Raw genomic sequence first — 21,913 nt, 5'->3', positions numbered from 1 at the left:
AAATTATACAGAAAGATGCAAACCTTCTTGGAAGGCCAGGATGTTTTTGCAAAGCTTCAGGAAGGAATGAGCCAAAGGCGGCTGTTCTTTCCCAGAGGCAATTAGGCAGAAGTAGGTACAAAGGAATGTAGGGGCGCTTATCTAAAGACCTTGTTTACTCATGCTGTCCTAAGATGGACCTTCGATCATTTGTGGGCAGAACTTCTCTCTGCTGGGCAGTTGACAATGTTAATTACCCACTAATTGTGTTTACTCGAGACTTCTGTCATTTAATCTGTAATAAATACATGCAAACTTTGCCAGCTTATGGAGGTGGGTGCTGCTCACTCTGTCAGCAGAGCCCCTTAGCTGCAGTGACAGGCAAAATATCTGTGTCAGTGTACGTCTTTCATCCGTCACTGTGCCAGAGTCTGTGGGTCGACCTGGCACCACCATGCACCGGGCCTGAGGCTGCCCAGCCCAGCCCCTCCTCACTACCCTGGACTCTTCTATGGTGTCACCAAGCCCCTGCATCATCCTGTCTGTCTCTCTGATGAAAGGGGAGATGGCAGCATAAAGATGGTGGGGGAACTGCCCAGCATGCCAAGGAAAGCTTGCCCAGCTGCGTGAAATGCTCTGGTTGACAGGTTTCTGCGCACCAAGCTGGGCCATGACGAAGGGTTAGAGTGGAGGCGTACCAGGGTGTGGGCGCTTTGGCTGCCACAGGAGCTGCCCCACTGGCAGGAGGTGGCAGTAGCCATAGTCACTGAAAACAAGGTTCTGCTGATAAATCTCAGACAAGGAACAGAAGAACCCAGAGAAACTGCTGAAGAGATTGAGCCAAATGGACAGACTGTTGGGGCAGCTGAGGGTGAAACTGCACGAACATCCCCAAGGATAGAAACGGAAATGATGAAGGAGTCTGGGAAATGAATGACAGAAGAGAAAATACAGCAGTGAACATGGTAAGGTGATGACAATTCTGGTGGGGTCCACTGGATCCCACCATCTCTAAGACAGTAAATCTCATCACAGTCACCACCCAGCAAGTTGCCACCACAGCATTTCCTGTTTGTTCCTAAATAAAGGTGATTCTCATCATAAGGGCAAACACAAATAGTAGTCTATTATGTTTTTAACTAGACTGTAGGGCTTTCATTTACTTTTCCTAAGTTCTCATAATTTTGAAAATGCAGTTGACACATATATGACTTAAGAAGTTTTTGATAGTCTAACGTTACCTGAATTGTTCAAAAACCACTATATTTTAAATTAAGAAGAATAAACAATGTATTTGTTTTATATATTGAAAGCTTAGAGTCACAAATAATGCTCTTGTTTATGATTTGAAAACTCTGAAGTTTGGTTTTCCATCTCCACAGACAGAAAACATTGTATCACACCAAAACATTTGTTTTTTAAAGTGGCAGTCATAGTTCCTGTCTCTCTGGATATATTTTGGACTTTTCTATGTTAAGCATAACATAAGAAAGAAATTTCATTAGCCAGGCATGTAGGCTCACGCCTGTAATCTCGGCACTTTGGGAGGCTGAGGCAGGAGCATTGCCTGAGGTCAGGAGTTCGAGACCAGCCTGGCCATCATAATGAAACTCGTCTCTACTAAAAATACAAAAAATTAGCTGGGCATGGTGGTGGCACCTGTAATCCCAGCTACTTGGGAGGCTGAGGCAGGAGAATCACTTGAATCCGGGAGACATAAGTTCCAGTGAGCCAAGATTGTGCCACTGCACTCGAGCCTGGGCAATAAAAGCAAAACTCCTTCTCAAAAACATAAATAAATAAATAAAGGAAAGAAAAGAAAAGAAAAGAAAAAAGAATTTCATTTTGTTTTAGGTAATCTAAGATTGTTGTACACAAAAAATTTCACAGATTACAGTAGGGTTCAGGAAACTATGTATACAACCTAACATTAATATCACTATTTTCTGATGTCTAAATTTTTTTAAATTTAATTTTATTTATTTATTTATTTTTTTGAGACAGAGTCTCGCTCTATCTCCCAGACTGGAGTGCAGTGGTGTGATCTCGGCTTATTGCAAGCCCCGCCTCCTAGGTTCATGCCATTCTCCTGCCTCAGCCTCCCGAGCAGCTGGGACTATAGGCGCCCACCACCATGCCTGGCTAATTTTTTGTATTTTTAGTAGAGACGGGGTTTCACCGTGTTAGCCAGGATGGTCTCGATCTCCTGACCTCATGATCCACCTGCCTCCGCCTCCCAAAGTGCTGGGATTACAGGTGTGAGCCACCATGCCCAGTCATATATATATATATATATATATAAAATTTTTTTTTTTTTTTTTTTTTTTACAAATGTCTCTACAAATGCTGGCATATTTTATAAACTAGCAGAATACTAAAGAAATGGGTGGTTTGCCATACTATATGAATACTGGCATTCAATTAAAATAACTATTTTCATCAAAATTTAGTCAGCAGATTTAAATAATTTCTTGATTTTTCAGTCAGTGATAGACATTCACAAATATTTCAGAAATCAAAGTTGCATTAGGTTTTACTTAGTAGTAATATGTATATAAGATCAAGGATCTGTTCAAAATAGATATTTCTCATCAATAATTTGATGCTTTCAAATACCCAGAAGTCTCGTTTTAATCAGATGAAGTCTGAGTATAGTTTACTACTAATTTCACTTTTTGTATGATGTGTATACAATTTTCTAATTTAACCTAATATTGATGATGGGTAAACAAATCAACATTTTTTTTCAAATCTCATAAGTCTATTATGTTGTTGAAGATATTTTTAGTTAACATTCTGTCTTTCAGTATTGTTTATAGGAATTTACATCAAGTCAAATTTGCTCAAACTGTTAATCAGTGTCAGCTGCCAGATTCCAATTCAATTTTAGTGTGCCTGTACTTTTCTTTCTATAACCTATGAACTAAATTTATATTACTTATATAAATTAAATGTTATATAATACAGCTCACATATTTAAAACAAAACCACCAGGTAAAATGAATTCTGGCTTAGTATAAAGAAGCTGTTACCAAATTAGTGTCACATATACAGATGGATGTGGCTCAACAAAATTTTATACAAAGAAATTTGGATTGAACTACATGTGTTGCCATGACTTAGCCTCTAATGACCTTATAAATAAAGACAAATTTCTACACATTTATTCATTTTTTTTCATTATGTCTAAAGGTAGCATGTCAAGAAATCTCATGCTACTGTCTGAAAAAACACATTCTACTGTTACCTAAGAAATCAACTGGATGGCATTTTTATAACCTTGCACCACATAAAGAAAAACTGCAATGTAGTCTGATAAATGCAGATTCCATCACTTGGAAAAGGATAATCCAGAATGCCACTTTCAATATTTAAGTATTTAACCTTTTGGTTGAAAAATGTAGTAAAATAGAGCTCTTGGTAAGTTTTGTGTAGCTTAACATCAGCATAAAATAGGAAAAAAATCTTTTAAAATATAAACAAACAAAAACTTACACCAAAAAACAAAAACATTCACCAATGCATACATATTGACTGAAGCTCCAGGGATGTAAAATAATTTTTCCTGGGTACACAGCTAGTGACCCAAATCAAGCTCAAATGTTTAATTTTAAAAATTTCATTTTCCCACTTTTGACAATATTGACGTAACAGCTAAATCTTAGTCTTAGAGTTGATAGTTGAAAATAAACTACGACAAGTACTATTGAGGCTAGCTAGGTAGCCAAGAAAGCCACCATGTCCTCAGGACATGCAGTAGCCATGGCGATTGCATGGTGACAGCATATTGTCAACACAATAAACCCCAATGTTTGCATTGTATTTCAGCTCACTGAAGAACAGCTCTCTTCAGCAGGGAAACTCCCCTGTAAAGAGTATGCACATTTTTATTTTACTTGTCCTCTGACCTTTTACTCATTATAATACTAAAAAATACACACGTGAGTGGAGATTTAAGATGCTAATGAGATATGTGACACATAAAAGCATGTACAGCCACTGTGTATGTGCACCAACAGGACCACCCAGAACATGCTTACTAATAACACCACTTTCCACCTCTTTGTAAATAATTATCCAAGACTCCCATAAATGGAGTCCCTCAGTCTTTGCTATCTCATTCTTATAAGCAGCCCACCCTGAATCCCTTCTCTCCTGGGGCTATTTTGCACCTAATTTTTAAAATAGTATTTCTACTTTGCAATAAATCCCTTTATGTTGCATCTTCATTGTTTGTGTCTTTTGTTTAAATTTTTGAAACAAAGAACTGAGGTCTCACAACAGCCATCAACACTATATAGTGCTTTGTCTTGTATTCTTCATTAACATTATTTTTGGGGATATGTCAATATCTACATTTTAAACACAGCCAAAACTGCTAAATTAAAAATTTAAATGATCATGAAAGGACGTATATTTTTCAAGTTTCAGCTTTATTACACTTTATGTATTCAAATTTTTAAAAAAAATCTGACACAATTATATCTGTCAAATTTAACATCTTACATAATAATTTGAATCACTTCCAAAATGATTTATATTCATTTATTGTTATATTTACTTTTGATCAAATTTGGCTTTTCAAACTAAATAAAAACTAAAGCATGTTTTCAAAGTTTCAAGGAACTAAAGCTTACTGGCATCAAATGCTCTGTAGTAAAATTAACAAATAAAACCATCTTTTTATCAACAATATTTTATGTCTGAACACTTAAGCATCAAGGACAGGACTCTGGATGATGTTGAGTGAATATTTAAATTAATGAAGTAGAAAATAATTGGCCGGGCGCGGTGGCTCAAGCCTGTAATCCCAGCACTTTGGGAGGCCGAGACAGGCGGATCATGAGGTCAGGAGATCAAGACCATCCTGGCTAACCCGGTGAAACTCCGTCTCTACTAAAAAAATACAAAAAACTAGCCGGGCGAGGTGGCGGGCGCCTGTAGTCCCAGCTACTCGGGAGGCTGAGGCAGGAGAATGGCGTGAACCCGGGAGGCGGAGCTTGCAGTGAGCTGAGATCCAGCCACTGCACTCCAGCCTGGGCGACACAGTGAGACTCCGTCTCAAAAAAAAAAAAAAAAAAAACCAGAAAATAATTATCAGAATAGAATAAGTGATGGATACAGAAACATAGTACTTGACAAAACCATTCAGAGTTTGTTTGACAAACAAGAAGATTGCATAGGACCTGCACTACACTGCACTACTAATGTAAAGCGTTTTCTGTAATTTTAATCTTTATTCTCAACCTTACAACCACCACATACTCACATACACAGAATAAATAAGATTAACTCCTTTTCCTAGAAGGCAGTGATTCCTCTTTTATTCTATTACATCTGTTCCACATTGCTATGATAATGCTGTTGAAGTGCACCCTCTTACACCAGAAGATCACCTGTGTGAATGTGAATAGACTGACACTGGAGGGTCCAGCTCAGCGCACTCATTTTAACTGCCTCTTTGCATTTCAGGCAGTTAAAAATGCCTTTGAAGAGTGAAAATAAAGTTATTGCTGATTAAGCAGAGAATTTAACATGGAAAAAGGTTTTCTTTCAAATGTTTTGCGTGTTTTTTTTTTTTTTTTTTTTGTGACGGAGTCTCGCTCTGTCCCCCCGGCTGGAGTACAATGGCGCGATCTCGGCTCACTGCAAGCTGCGCCTCCCAGGATCATGCCATTCTCCTGCCTCAGCCTCCTGAGTAGCTGGGACTACAGGCGCCCGCCACCACGCCTGGCTAATTTTTTTGTATTTTTAGTAGAGACGGGGTTTCACCGTGTTAGCCAGGATGGTCTCGATCTCCTGACCTTGTGATCCGCCTGCCTCAGCCTCCCAAAGTGCTGGGATTACAGGCGTGAGCCACCGCGCCCGGCCTCAATTGTTTAAAAATTACATTGCATGGACTACAACTTTTAAAATGTAAAATGCATAACATAATACTGCACAAAAAAATAGAATAGAAATGATAGGGTTGGCCACAAAGGACAGCCAAAGCTGTATTATAACAATATAGAAAAATACATATCTACTGTCACAGGAGGGTAACTTGAAGTGTTTGAGAAATGTACTCTAAAAATCTAAAATTGGTTTGTTTCTACAAAAAATGTTCCTTAAGCATGTTTGATTTTTGAAAAAGTTAAATCCATGCTGTTTGTTTTTGAGATGGAGTCTCCCTCTCACCCAGGCTGGAGTGCGGTGGCACAATCTTGGCTCACTGCAACCTCCACCTTCCAGGTTCAACCAGATAACATTCTTACCAGCTCCATTTAATGCTTTGCCAAAAAATAATTAATTAAAATATGGTAGAAAAAAGTACACTAAAAAACAAATATGTGATAATGTGAACTAGGGAGGAAAAGCTGGCATTTGGGAATGCTAGAAGAAACTGGAAATTTAGTATCTTACTGCAAGCTAGATTGAGGCTGGAGAAATGGGGGATGGGTCCCAAGACCCTGCTTGGGATACAGGTGAAAAATGCAGCAGAAAATCAGTTCCCTGTGGAGTGTGAAAATAATTAAGTGGCAGGCAATTAGACTGAGGTTTCTCTAGTCCCTGGGTTCCTACTTTAAAAAAAACAAACAAAAAATTGAACTCAGGTGCATTATTTTTAATTATTACATTCAGAAAAACAAAATTCAGGCTTCAGCAACTATAAACTACCAATTGAGCTCTGATTACATAACCAGGAATTTTTCACCTTTAATGTACAAATTAAGACACTACTAAAAAAAAAAAAAGACACCACGTGGTTGGGTGCAGAGGCTCACGCCTGTAATCCCAGCACCTTGGGAGGCTGAGGCGGGCAGGTCACGAGGTCAAGAGATCATGACGATCCTGGCCAACGTGGTGAAACCCTGTCTCTACTAAAAGATACAAAAATTAGCTGGGCGTGGTGGTGCGCACCCGTAGTCCCAGCTACTCGGGAGGCTGAGGCAGGAGAATCTCTTGATCCCAGGAAGCAGAGGTTGCAGGGAGCTGAAATCACACCACTGCAAGCCAGCCTGGGTGACAGAGTGAGACTCTGTCTCAAAAAAAAAAAAAAAGAGGAAAAAATGGTGGGTGCCATGTAACTGTACCTAACCAATTACTAAACTTGGTTTTCTTCATCATGCATTTAATAAAAGACTTTCCTTCAAGCCTCTCCCAGAGACCACAAACTACAAACCATAGCTGGGTGCTCTACAATTCTAGAACCACTCTTTGATTAAATTCTTTAATATTTTTGCAGTAACTCCCATAAATTTTTAATAGGAGAAAATAGGAACCGGGAACCCCATGGACCAAAGCTCTTCCCATTCATGAACCTGCACCCCAAGTCAGGATTCTCCTCTGACAACCCTCCCGTGGTCCTTGCACAATCAGAGAGAGATGCAGCGCTGCGGATGCAGAGCTGCCCAGAGAGGGCACCAGGCCAGGGCACAGTCACTGCCCAGGGAAGAGACAGGACACCCAGGGGGGCCGGCTGTAGGCACAGCCACCATATTATGGCTGAAGGGGACTGAGGCTGAGCTGGGAAAGGAGAACCTGGGGTATATATCATGGCCTACTTTTCTCTAAGATAGACCATATGATAGGCCACTAAACAAGTCTTAATAAATTTAAGAAAATCAAGATTATATCAAGTAGTCTCTCAAACCATAGGGAGATAAAATTGAAAATCAACTCCAAAAGGAACCTTGAAAACCATGCAAACACATGAAAATTGAATAACCTGCTCCTGAATGATCACTGGGTCAACAATAAAATCAAGATGGAAATATAAAACTTATTTGAACTGAATGATATTAGTGACACAACCTATCAAAACATCTGGGATACGGAAAAAGTGATGCTAAGAGGAAAGTACATAGGCTTAAATGCCTACATCAAAAAATCTGAAAGAGCACAAATAGACAATCTAAGGTCACACTTCAAGGAACTTGAGAAATAAAAACAAACCAAACCCAAACCCAGCAGAAGTAAAGAAATAACCAAGATCAGAAACGCAAAAAAAAAAAAAAAAGCTTCTTTTATCAAAACCTGCATTTAATTACTCATCACAGGAAAGATAAAAATAATCTAAGTTAATAAATTAAGTGTGTATGTGGGTGTTTGCATCTGTGTGTTTGGTTACTATTATAGATTACTAAAATGGGTTAGTTTCTATAGATTACTAAATATAGATTACTAAAATGGAAAGTTTCATGCGTTGATTTGGGAGCTTCAGTGTTAGGTGCATATATATTTAGAATTGTAATATTTTTCTGTTTGACAGAGTTTTTATCATTATATAATATCCCACTTTGTCTTTTCTTAACTGCTGTTGCTTTAAAGTGTGTTTGTCTGATATGCGAATAGCTATTCCTGCTCACTTTTGGTATCCATTTGCATGGATTTTTTTTTCACATTTTTACCTTAACCCTTGTGTGTCAGGTGAGTTTCTTGAAGGCAGCAGACACTTTCTTGGTGAATTCTTATCTATTCTGCAATTCTATATCTTTCAAGTGGAACATTTAGGCCATGTACATTCAATGTTAGTATTGAGATGTGAGGTACTATTTCATTTATCATGCCATTTGTTGCCTGAATACTTTGTTTTTTGTTTTAATTTGTTGTATTCATATTTTATAGGCCCTGTGAGATTTATGCTTTAAAGATGTTCTGTTTTGATATTTTTCCAGGACTTCTTAGAGTTCCTTTTAGCAGTTTTTGTAGTGCTGGCTTGGTAGTGGTGAATTCTCCCAGCATTTGTATGAAAAGACTTTTTTCTCTTCAATTATGAAGCTTAGTTTTCCCAGATATAAAGTTCTTCACTGATAGTAGGTTTGTTTAAGTAGGCTGAAAATAGGGCTCCTATCCCTTCTTGCTTGTAGGGTTTTTGCTGTTAATGTCATAGATTTTTATTTTATATATTTTTAGGTTACCTGGTGCTTTTGCCTCACAGCTCTTAACATTCTTTCCTTTGCCTTGACTTTAGATAACCTGATAACAATTTGTCTAGGCAATGGTCATTTTGCAATGAATGTCCCAGGTGTTCTTTGAGCTTCTTGTATTTGAATGTCTAGGTCTCTAGCCAAGAAAGAAAAGTTTACCTCAATTACTTTTCCAAATATGCTTTCTGATCTTTTAGATTTCTCTTCTTCCTCAGGAATGCAAATCATTTTTAGGTTTGGTAATTTAATATAATTCCAAACTTCTTGGAGGCTTTGTTGCTTTTTTAAAATTATTTTTTGTTTGACTTTGTTCAATTGGGTTAATTCAAAAACCTTGTTTTTGAGCTGGGAATTTCTTTCTTCTACTTGTTCAACTCTATTACTGAGACTTTTCAGAACATTTTGCATTTCTCTAAGTGTGTTTTTTGTTTCCTGAAGTTGTGATTTTATTCTGTTTTTTTCACTGAAGATTTCTCCGCTCATATCTTGTATTATTCATTGATTTCCATAAATTAGACTTTACCTTCTATGGTACCTACTTGATGAGTTTAATAATTGACTTTCTAAATTTTTTTTAGGCGCTACATGGATTTCTTCTTGGTTTGGATTCATTGCTGGTAAACTTGTATGATTTTTGGATGATGTTAAAGAACATTGTTTTTTTCATATTACCAGAATTTTTTTTCTGGTTCCTTCTCATTTGGGTAGAGTATGTGAGAGGGGAGTTCTGGGGGCTCAAGGCTGCTGTATACATTCCTTTGTCTCACAGGGTGCTCCCTTGATGTAATACCCTAACCCTTTTTCTAGGGATGTGGCTTCCTAAGAGCTGAACTACAGTGATCGTTATTTCTCTTCTGGATCTAGCCACACAGCAGGGCTATTAGTCTCTGGGCTGGCACTTGGGGGTGTCTGCACAGAGTCCTGTGATGTGAATCATCTTCAGGTCTCTCAGCCATGGATACCAGCACCTGCTGTTGTGGAGGTTGCAGAGAGTGAAATCGACTCTATGGGAATCCTTAATTGTAATTGTTTAATGCACTAGTTTTCTGCTGGTTGGCCTCCTGCCAGGAAGTGAAACTTTCAAGATAGCATCAACTGTAGTAGTATAGGGAGGATCAGGTACTGAACAGGGCCTTAGAACTTTCAAGAGAATACGAATTTTGTCTTTGGCTAAATTCATCAGGTGGGGGCCAACTAGGACCATCAGGTGGGGGCAGGGTTAGGCAAGTCTGAGCTGAGACTCTCCTTTGGAGGGGCTTGCAGTAGCCGCTGTGATGAGATGGAGGTGTGGTTCCCAGGTCAATGAAGTTATGTTCCCAGGAGGATTATGGCTGCCTCTGGTGGTGATGCATGTTGTCAGGAAAGTGGGAAAAAAGCAGACAGTCACAGGCCTCACCCAGCTCTCACACGACCCAAAAAGACCAGTCTAGCTCCCATGATGCCTCTCCCTGCAACAGCACCAGGTTAGTTTTCAGGGAGTGGGTGAGCAGGGCTGAGAACTTGCCCCAGGCTACCAGTCTCCCAGCAAAGAGAGCAAGCAGAACTTTTACACCTTTCCACCTGTCAAGTCTGCACATTGGATTCATTCCCTCCTCTGAGTTCTGGCAAGAAAACTTCATGTTTGGTTGGAATTGTTACAAAGTTAAGCTGGAGGTAAAACCATTTTATATTTTTAATAAAAGTTTTTTTTTTTTCAAACTTTCTGCCAACTTACAGATCTAAATATATTTAGCTTTTCTATATCATATAAAAATAAGATTCTAATCAGGCATGGTGGCTCATGCTTGTAATCCCAGCATTTTGGGAGGCCAAGAAACAAAGACTGTTTAAACCCAGAAATTTGATACCAACGTGGCAAAAACCCATGTCTACACAATATACAACAATTAGCGGTCAGGCACGGTGGCTCACATGTGTAATCCCAGCACTTTGGGAGGCCCAGGCTGGTGGATCATGAAGTCAGAAGATTGAGACTATCTTAGCTAACACGGTGAAATGCTGTCTCTACTAAAAATACAAAAAGTTAGCCAGGTGTGGTGGTGGGCGCCTGTAGTTGCAGCTACTTGGGAGGCTGAGGCAGGAGAATCACTTGAACCTGGGAGGTGGAGCTTGTAGTGAGCCGAGATTGCACCACTGCACTCCAGCCTAGGTGACAGAGACTCCATCTCAAAAAAAAAAAAAAAAAAATCATTACCTGCTATTCAGGAAGCTGAGGTAGGAGGATTACCTGAGCCCAGGAGCTTGAGGCTGCAGTGAGCCATGATCAATCTACCGCACTCCATCCTGGGTGAAAGAGTGAAATCCTTTCTAAAAAAAAAAGCCAAAGCATATCAACGTAAACTTCTGTGGGTTTTTTTTTTTTTTTTTTAATTGTTGTTATTATTCTAAGTTTTTGAAGTAAAGGTGTTGTTTGGCTACATAGATAAGTTCTTTAGCGGTAATGTCTGAGATTTGGGTGCACCCAGCAACTAAGCGGTGTATACTGTACCCAGTGTGTAGTCTTTTAGTTCTCATCCACCTCCTGCTCTTCCCCTCCAGTCCTCAGCATTCATTATATAATTCTCATGCTTTGGAATCCCCACAGCTTACCTCCCACTTGTAAATGAGAACATATGATGTTGATTTTTTTATTCCTGAGTTACTTCACTTAGAATAATGATCTTCTAATCCATTCAAGTTGCTGCGAATGCCATTACTCCATTTTTTAATGACTGAGTATTACATGATATATACGAATCACATTTTCTTCATCCACTTGATGGTTGATGGGCATTTAGGGTCCTTCCATATTTCTGCAATTGGACATTGTTTTGCTACAAACACGCCTGTGCAAGTGTTTTTTTTAATATAATGACTTTTTTCTGCATGTAAATACCCAGTAGTGGGTTTGCTGGATCAAATGGTAGTTCCACTTTTAGTTCTTAAAAAAATCTCCTGGCTGGGTGCTGGCTCAAGCCTGTAATCCCAACTCTTTGGGATGCCAAGGTGGGTAAATCACCTGAAATCAGGAATTTGAGACCAGCCTGGCCAACATGGTGAAAACCCATCTCTACTAAAAGTACAAACAAATTAGCCAGTCATGGTGGCATGTGCCTGTAGTTCAAGCTACTGAAGAGGGGGAGGCAGGAGAATCACTTGAACTCAGGAGGCAGAGGCTGCAGTAAGCCCACATCACTGCACTCAGCCTGGGTGACAGAATGAGACTCTATCTCAAAAAAATAAAAATAAAAATAAAAATAAATAAATTCCTAGCTCTTTTCCATAGTGATTGTACTAGTTTACATTTCCACCAGCAGTGTTAAAGTGCTCCATTTTCATCACATCCATGGCAATATCTAGTTTTTTGATGTTTTAATTGTGGCCATTCTTGCAGGTGTAAGGTGGTATCACACTGTGATTTTAATATGCACTTTCCTGATAATCAGTGATGTTGAGCTTTTTTTTTTTTCAGTATTCACATTTTTTATTTCAAGGTGTAAAATATATGTGTCCAACGTTGTTACTTTCATCTGCAGATGGAATAATCAAGAAGTATAAAAACCTGTATTTTTTTTTTTTTTTTTGTGAGATAAAGTCTCACTCTGCCATCCAGGAGGGAGTGCAGTGGCATGATCTCGGTTCAATGCAAACTCCGCCTCCTGGGTTCAAGTGATTCTTCTGCCTCAGCCTCTCGAGCAGCTAGAACTACAGGTATATGCCACCATACCCAGCTAATTTTTGTAGTTTTAGTAGAGATGAGGTGTCAACATACTGGCCAGGCTGGTCTTGAACTCCTGACCTCATGATCCACCTGCCTCGACCTCCCAAAGTGCTGGGATCACAGGCGTGAGTCACTGTGCCCAGCCCTGTACTTGACATTTTATCAAGATTATCTGCCAACAAGTTACCCATATCCAGGTTTCAATGGGCCTGGAATCTTCTTTCCTCTTGATAAGGGTATGTATTAGGAAATCCGGTTGACGACATTATTATTTAAAAATCAAAAAGAATCAGCACAGTCAAGTTGTCTTAGTCTTAGGGATTTCTGGATTTCTTTCTTGGAGGAGGTCAGGTCTTTCCAAGGCTTGGGTCCTTGAATATTCTTCCAGTCATCAAAAGTAGAGTCTTTTATTTTCTCATATTCTGACCTAATGATACTATTTGCTTTCAGTATTTTTTTTCCAACTCAGGATCCATTTTAATCTTCACAGCATCATGTCAGATTTGTGAAAACTCACAAAGATCAAAAGAAACTCCAACAATTAGCAACAACATGGGGACTTTGTAGTGGAGAGTCTTGTTCTTGCACAAAGCACACATCACTGCGGGTGCAAACATGACTGAACTCTTCCATCCGTTTAGAACTCCAAGCAGGCCCAATACAGATGCTCAAATCTCAGCGGCCCAAGCTCTCATCAACATGAGTACGTCCTTGACTCACCAACTTTCCCTGGTTGTTTGGTGCTCGGTCCTTACTGATAGGTTTCCAAGCATTTTTTTTTTATATGTTTGTTGGCCATTTGTATATCATCTTTCAAGAATTGTCCGTTCATGTCCTTCACACACATTTTCATGGGATTATTCGTTTGTTTGTTTTTTCTTGCTGATTTGTTCGAGTTCCTTGTAGATTCTGGATAACAGGCCTTTGTTGAATGCATTGGTTGTAAATATTTTCTACTCTGGGTTTTCTCTTTACTCTGCTGATTACTTATTTTACTGTGCAGAAGCTTTTCAGTTTAATTAAGTCCCATTTATTGATTGATTTTTTTTTGTTTGTTTTTTTGCATTTGCTTTAGGGTTCTTGGTTATAAACTCTTTGCCTAAGCAAATGTCTAGAAGTGTTCTTCTGATGTTATCTTCTAGAATTTTTATAGTTTCAGATCTTAGATTTAAGTCTTTGATCCATGTTGAGTTGACTTTTGTACAGGATGAGAGATGAAGACCCAATTTTCTTATTCTACACGTGGCTTACCAACTATCTCAGCACCATTTGTTTAACAGGATGTCTTTTTTTTTTTTGAGACGGAGTTTCTCTCTGTAGCCCAGGCTGGAGTGCAGTGGCCGGATCTCAGCTCACTGCCAGCTCCGCCTCCCCGGTTCACGCCATTCTCCTGCCTCAGCCTCCCGAGTAGCTGGGACTACAGGCACCCGCCACCTTGCCCAGCTACTTTTTTTGTACTTTTTAGTAGAGACGGAGTTTCACCGTGTTCGCCAGGATGGTCTCGATCTCCTGACCTCGTGATCCACCCGTCTTGGCATCCCAAAGTGCTGGGATTATAGGCCTGAGCCACCACGCCCGGCCTTTTTTTTTTTTTTTTTTTTTTGAGACGGAGTTTTGCTCTTGTTGCCCAGGCTGGAGTACAATGGCACAATCTTGGCTCACTCTAACCTCTGCCTCCTGGGTTCAAGCGATGCTCCTGCTTCAGCCTCCTGAGTAGCTGGAATTACAGGCACGTGCCACCATGCCTGGCTAATTTTTTTGGTATTATTAGTAGAGACTGGGTTTTGCCATGTTGGTCAGGCTGGTCTTGAACTCCTGACCTCAAGTGATCCACATGCCTCAGTCTCCCAAAGTGCTGGGATTACAGGCATCAGCCACTGTGACTAGCTAATTTTTGTAGTTTTATTAGAGACGAGGTTTCACCATGTTGGCCAGGCTGGTCTCAAACCCCTGACCTCAGGCGATCCAACTGCCCTGGCCTCCCAAAGTGCTGGGATTACAGGCATAGCCACCACGCCCAGCCTTAGGGTATCCTTTTTATACTTTATGATTTTGTTAACATAGTTAAAAATTAGTCGGCTGTATGTATTTCGGTTCATTTCTGGGTTTGCTATTCTATTCTGTTGGTCTGCATGCCTATTTTTATACCAGTATCATACTGTTTTGATAACTATCACCCTTTGGTATAGTTTGAAGTTGGTAATGCAATCCCTTCAGATTTGTTCTTATTACTTAGTCTTGTTTTGGCTGTGTGGGCTTTTTTTGGTTCCATATGAATTTTATAATTGTCTTTTTAATTTTTTTTAGTTCTGTGAAGAATGATGATGTTATCTTTATGGAAACTGCATGGAATTTGTAGATTGTTTTTATTATTATGGTCATCTTCACAATAGTCACTCTACTTATCCATGAGCATGAAATGTGTTTCCATTTGTTTGTGTCAGCTATAATTTATTTCAACAGTGTTTTGTTATTTACCTTGTAGAGATCATTTGCCTCCTTGGCTAAGTATATTCCTAATAATAATAATTATTATAATATTTTGCAGCTGTTGTAAGAGGGGCTGAATTCTTGATTTGATTCCTAGTTTGGGTTGCTGTTTGTGTATGGCAGTGCTACTGAATTGTGTACATTGATTTTGTATCCTGAAACTTTACTGAATTAATTTATCAGATCTAGGAGCTTTTTGGATGTCTTTAGTGTTTTTTAGGTATACAATCATATCATCAATGAACAGTCACAGTTTGACTTCCTCTTTTCCAATTTGGATACCCTTTATTTCTTTCTCTTATTTGAATGCTCTGGCTAAGACTTCCAGCAATATGTTGAATAGAAGTGGTGAAAGTGGACATCCTTGTCTTGTTCTAGCTCTCAGGAGTAATGCTTTCAACTTTTTCCCATTCAGTATAATGTGGGCTGTGGGTTTGCCATAAATGACTTTTATTACCTGAAGCTATGTCCCCTCTATGCCGATTTTGTTAAGGTTTTAATGCTGAAGCAATGCTGGATTTTGTCAGGTTTTTTTCTGAGCCTATTGAGATAATCATGTGATTTTTGTTTTTAAATCTGTTTATGTGGTATATCACATTTACTTACCTGCATATATTAAACCATCCTTTCATTTCTGGTATAAAATGCACTTGATCGTGGTGTATTATCTTTTTGATATGCTGTTATATTTGCTTAGCTAGGATTTTGCTGATAATTTTATCATCATCTAAGTTCATCAGAAATATTTACTTTTTTTGTTTTTTTGTCATGTCTTTTTCTGGTTTGGGGATTAGGGTGATACTGGCTTGATGGAATGATTTAGAGAAGTTTCCCTTTTTATCTTTTGAATAGTTTCAGTAAGATTGGTACCAATTCTTCTTTGAATGTCTGATGATAAAATATATCTGTGAATTCATATGCTCCTGGACTTTTTGGTTGGCAATTTTTTATTACTATTTCAATTTCACTACCTCTTATTGGTCTGTTCAGAGTTTCCATTTCTTCCGGGCTTAATCTAAAAGGATTGTGCATTTCCAGGAATTTATGCAGCTTCTCTACGTTTTCTAATTTGTATATGTAAATGTATTTATGGTAGCCTTCAATAATCTTTTGTATTTCTGTGGTATTGTCTGTAATATCTTCCATTTTGTTTCTAATTGAACTTATTTAGATCTTCTCTCTGCCTTTTTTTGGTTAATCTTGCTAATAATGGTCTACCAATTTTATTCATCTTTGTAAACAACCAGCTTTTTGTTGCATTTATCTCCTTGTATTTTTTTTGTTTCAACCTCAGTTAGTTTTTCTCTGATCTTTGTTATTTTTTCTTTGCTGCTGCATTTGGATTTGATTTGTTTTTGCTTCTCTAGTTTTTTGAGGTGTAACCATACGTAGTCTACTTGTGCTATTTTAGACTTTTTGATGTAGGCATTTTTTGCTATCAACTTTGTCTTAGCACCACTTTTGCTGTATGTCAGAGGTATTCATAAGTTGTGTCATTATTGTCATTCAAATCAAAGTGTTTTTAAACTTCCATCTTAATTTTGTTGTTGATTCAAAGCTCACTCAGGAGGCTGGGCATGGTGGCTCACTCCTGTAATTTCAGCACTTTGGGAGGCTGAGGTGGGCAGATCACTTGAGGTCAGGAGTTTGAGACTAGCCTTGCCAAAATAGTGAAACTACATCTCTACTAAAAATACAAAAATTAGCCAGGCATGGTGGCTTGTTCCTCTAATCCTACCTACTCAGAGGCTGAATTGCTTGAATCTAAGAGGTGGATGTTGCAGTGAGCCAAGATCATGCCACTGCACTCCAGCCTGGGCAACAAAGTGAGTCTCTGTTTCAAAAAAAAAAAAAAAAAAATCATTCAGGAGTAGGCTATTTGGGTTTATTTCTGGGTTCTATATTCTGTTCTAGTGATCTATGTGCCTGTTTTTATACCAGTATCATGCTATTTTGGGAACTATGGGCTTATAACATATAGTATGACTTGAAATCAGGTAATGTGATGCCTCCAGATTTGTTCTTTTGGCTTAGTCTTGCTTTGGCTATGTGAGCTCTTTTTTGGTTCCATATGGATTTTATCAGTGTTTTTTCTACTTCTGTGAAGAATGTTGGTGGTATTTTGATGGAAATTGCATTGAATTTGTAGATTGCTACTGATTTGTGTACATTAATTTTATATCCTGAAACTTTGCTGAATTCATTTATCAGTTATAGAAGCTTTTCAGAGGAGTCTTTAATGTTTTCTAGATATACCACTATATTATTTATCATCAAACAGCAACAGCTTGACGACTTCCACCTTACCAATTTAAAACTTTTTTTTTTTGAGACAGAGTCTCCCTCTGTCACCAGGATGGAGTGCAGTTGTGTAATCTTGGCTCACTGCAACCTCTGCCTCCGGGTTCAAGTGATTCTCCTGCCTCAGCCTCCTGAGTAGCTGGGACTACAGGTGCCACCACACCCAGCTAATTTTTGTATTTTTAGTAGAGACAGTGTTTCAGTGTCTTGGCCAGGCTGGTCTCAAACTCCTGACCTCATAATCCACCTACCTCAGCCTCCCAAAGTGCTGGGATTATAGGCATGAGCCACGGTGCCTGGCCTAACAATTATACCTGTCTCATCACTTAAAAGAGCCACTAGTTTCTTTTTTTTTTTTTTTTTTTTTTTTTTTGAGATGGAGTCTTGCTCTGTCGCCCAGGCTGGAGAGCAATAGCATGATCTCGGCTCACTGCAACCTCCGCCTCTCTGGGTTCAAGCCATTCTCCCGTCTCAGCCTCCTGAGTGGCTGGGATTGCAGGTACACACCACCATGCCCGGCTAATTTTTGTATTTTTAGTAGAGACGGGGTTTCACCATGTTGGGCAGGCTGGTCGTGAACCCCTGACCTCGTGATCCACCCGCCTCGGCCTCCCAAAGTGTTGGGATTACAGGTGTGAGCCACTGCGCCTGGAAAGAGCCGCTAATTTTACTTTTGAAATATACTGAATATTTATATTAAAAGCTAAGATAAGCTTATTATGTAGAAAATTTGTAGTTTGCATGTGTATTATTACCCATTAAGCGATCTACAGTTTCTGAAAGTTTCAGAAACACCAATATAAAAATACTATTTCTGATTGAATAAAAGATATCATTTTAGTCACTACTAAATCAAACAGATTGGAATTGCTAGTCACAATGTAGTTTTAAATGTTATTTAATGAACACGTGAAGTTTCTGTTCAACTCATGTTAACTATTTTTTCACTTCTATTAGAAAAATATTAAAATTTAAATTACTACAAATGTATGAATGTATTCAAATCTAAACACAGTGCCAAGCTTAAAAGATCTGTATGCATAGGATTATAGAATGCCTATTCTCTATTTACCTTAGAAGATAAATAACTGCTTTTCAATAAACCCAATGGGGCAATTGTGACTCACAATCATAAGCTACTAAAATATTAATACTATCATCTAGAAAGTATTTATTAATTCATTTTTCTTACTTTTGAAATACAGTCATAATTTCTAGTTGTCATAACATTAGATTTGAGGTGCTGTGGCTGCAGTAACTAGAAATGTCATGGTTGACTCTGCTTTACTTTCTGCCTATTTCTTACAAACACGGCTAAACAAGGAAGGCCAGAAATCCTACACCTTGATTGCAAATACACCAGTACCCTTCTAGGGAGGATATATGTTCGAACATATAAACTTGAAATTCCTGGAATCTCTTCTTGAAGAATAGACTTTTTTTTTTTTTTTTTTTTTTTTGAGGTGGAGTTTTTCTCTTGTTGCCCAGGCTGGAGTGTAATGGTGCAGTGTCGATTCATTGCAACCTCTGCCTCCCAGGTACAAGTGATTCTCCTGCCTCAGCCTTCTGAGTGGCTGGGATTACAGGCACCTGCTACCATGCCTGGCTAATTTTTTGTGTGTTTTTAGTAGAGACGGGGTTTCATCATGTTGGCCAGGCTGGTCTCGATTTCCTGACCTCGTGATCTGCCCGCCTCGACCTTCCAAAGTGCCGGGATTACAAGCGTGAGCCACCGCGCCCAGCCTAGAACAATTTTCTTACACTTTAGAACAGTTTTCTTACATCTTTAGAACAATGTATGTGTATATTTAACTTTATGTAAATCAAAACTAAAAGTCATATGTGTTTGCAGGCAGAGAGGTCAAAAGTTCAAAAATGTATATATAACAAAATTTTAAGAATATTGTAGTCAATAACAACTTAGTTGTACATTTAAAAATAACTTAAGGCCAGGTATGGTGGCTCACACCTGTAATCCCAGCATTTTGAAAGGCTAAGGTGTGTGGATCACGAGGTCAGGAGTTCAAGACCAGCCTGACCAACACAGAATCCCCGTCTCTACTAAAAATACAAAAATTAGCTGGGCATGGTAGTACGCACCTGTAATTCTGGCTACTCAGGAAGCTGAGGCAGGAGAATCGCTTGAACTCGGAAGTGGAGGTTGAAGTGAGCCAAGATCCGCCACTGCACTCCAGCCTGGGCGATAGAGCAAAACTCCGTCTCAAAAAATAAACAATACAAAATAAAAATAACTAAAGTGTAGAACTGGATTGTTTGTAATACAAAACATAAATGCTAGAGGTGATGCATACCTCATTTACCCTGATGTGATAATTACATATTATATGCCTATATCAAAATATATGTTATATGGCATAAATATATACACATACTTTGTACCCACAAAATTTAAAAAACAGATTTAAATGAGAAAAAAAGAATAAAAATTTAACCTACAGAAACAATATTTTTTAACTTATTTGCAGTTGAAAGCCACTGGCAAAAGAGATTACCAGAGATGTTAGTTGATTATGTTACCAAATAGTATATTCTTACTATCTTTTACCTACACCTTTGAGTAAATGGGATGGGTTTCAGTTAGTGGCATAATAATGCTTCATTGAATGCACAATAGTATTAACATGTTAAAAACTGTATAATTAAGCAATTAAGTTCACACATAATCTGAAATTTTAAAATGTACTGCATTTTATTACATAAAAGTACAAGTAGTAAAATCATATACTAATTTTTTAATTTTAACAAAACAAGTATGTTCTCACTATAATGTAAAAGAATATTACTGTGAACACCTACCTCATGCACCACTCAATATCATAAGTTAACCACAAATAGCGTCTCCACTTAGATTTTCATCATGCATGTAACATTTTAATGTCCTTACTCTTCCAAAGAAAAGGTCATAAATAATGCCCACCTAAAAAAAAAGAAACTCTCCTATCTTTGATGCAGTGACAGCTGATCACATGTGAATACAACAGAAATGAAGAAATAGCATCAAGTAATTTCAGAGTTGAATTACAGCATTATTAGCTTTTTAAAAAATCTGTACTTCTTTTCAAGGAAAAAAGTATACTTTGGGCTGGGCGCAGTGGCGTAAGCCTGTATTCACAGCACTTTGGGAAGCCAAGCTGGGCAGATCATGAGGTCAGAAGTTCAAGACTAGCCTGACCAACATGGTGAAACCCCATCTCTACCAAAAACATAAAAATCAGCTGGACGTGGTGGTGTGCGCCTGTAATCCCAGCTACTCAGTAGGCTGAGGCAGGATAATTGCTTGAACCCAGGAGACAGAGGCTGCAGTGAGCTGAGATTGTGCCACTGCACTCCAGCCTGGATGACAGAGAGATTCTCTGTCTCAAGGGTGGGGAGAGGGAAGTATAGTTTGAATGTAATTAAAATTATGTACAAATAAATTTATCTACCATTTGGGATCATTTTTTACACTCAGCACTTTGATATAGTGTAATGTCTGAAGTGTCAGTACCTTAGCATTTTTTGTTTTTGTTTTTGAGATGGAGTTTCACTCTGTCACCAGCCTGGAGTGCAGCGGTATAATCTCGGCTCACTGCAACCTCTGCCTCCCGGGTTCAAGTGATTCTCCTGCCTCAGCCTTCCGAGAAACTGAGACTACAGGCACGTGCCACCATGCCCAGCTAATTTTTATATTTTTAGTAGAGACAGGGTTTTATTATGTTGACCAGGATGGTCTCAATCTGTTGACTTTGTGATCCACCCACCTCAGCCTCCCAAAGTGCTGGGATTACAGGCGTGAGCCACCATGCCCGGCCCTACCTTAGATATTTCTACTGTAAATTCTCTGATATTTACATAGACTTAATTTTGGATTAAATGTTTTAAATATATACTGCATCTGCAAAAATATATTTCAGTATGAACCCTCTGGTGTTGTCTAAGTTGTAGTTTTGGGAAAAAAAAATCAAATTTATTATGTTTGCAGTGTTGTTCTCCAATCTGAATTCTCTGATGTTGAACAAAGTTTAAGCAACTGCTTCATGGTTTTCTCTAGTACAAAACGTGTAGAGTAAGATCTGCGATACAAGTAAAGGTACTACAACCCTCTTTTATTTGTAATGTTTGTCTTCAAAATAAATACTCTTCTTTACTTTAAAAGCTTATATTTTCCGAAAGATTTTTTGACAGTAATTAAATTTATAATACTTTTATTAAGTACTCTCTGATGTTGAGTAAGATGTGAGTAGACATTAATGGCTTTTTCACAGTCTTTATATTGGTATAATTTTTCTCAAGTGTAAACGCTTTCCTGGCAATAAGGTGTGAGTATTCATTAAAAAGTTTGCCACATTCTTCACACTTGTAAGAGTTTTTCTAGTAATAATTATCTTACCTACAATCAAGTGTGACAAATCATTTAAAGGTTTTGTCACATTTTTCACATTTTGAAAGTTCCTCAGTAGTATGATTTATTTTATGCTCAGAAAAGTTTAAGGTGTTGTCAAAATTACTGCGATGTCCTCCAGCTTTGTAGTTT

The 21,913-nt window shown here is 38.4% G+C and overlaps 1 pseudogene; it reads right to left on the bottom strand.

Moving 5' to 3' along the window:
* Nucleotides 1–4,986: 4,986 nt before the first annotated feature.
* Nucleotides 4,987–17,806, bottom strand: LOC140711890 (cytochrome c oxidase assembly protein COX16 homolog, mitochondrial pseudogene; annotated as a pseudogene).
* Nucleotides 17,807–21,913: the final 4,107 nt, after the last annotated feature.

Source organism: Chlorocebus sabaeus, chromosome 6, assembly GCF_047675955.1.
Source record: "Chlorocebus sabaeus isolate Y175 chromosome 6, mChlSab1.0.hap1, whole genome shotgun sequence".
NCBI lineage: Eukaryota > Metazoa > Chordata > Mammalia > Primates > Cercopithecidae > Chlorocebus > Chlorocebus sabaeus.
The sequence above is the reverse complement of the archived record's forward strand: the minus strand, read 5'-3'. Positions and strand labels throughout refer to the sequence as shown.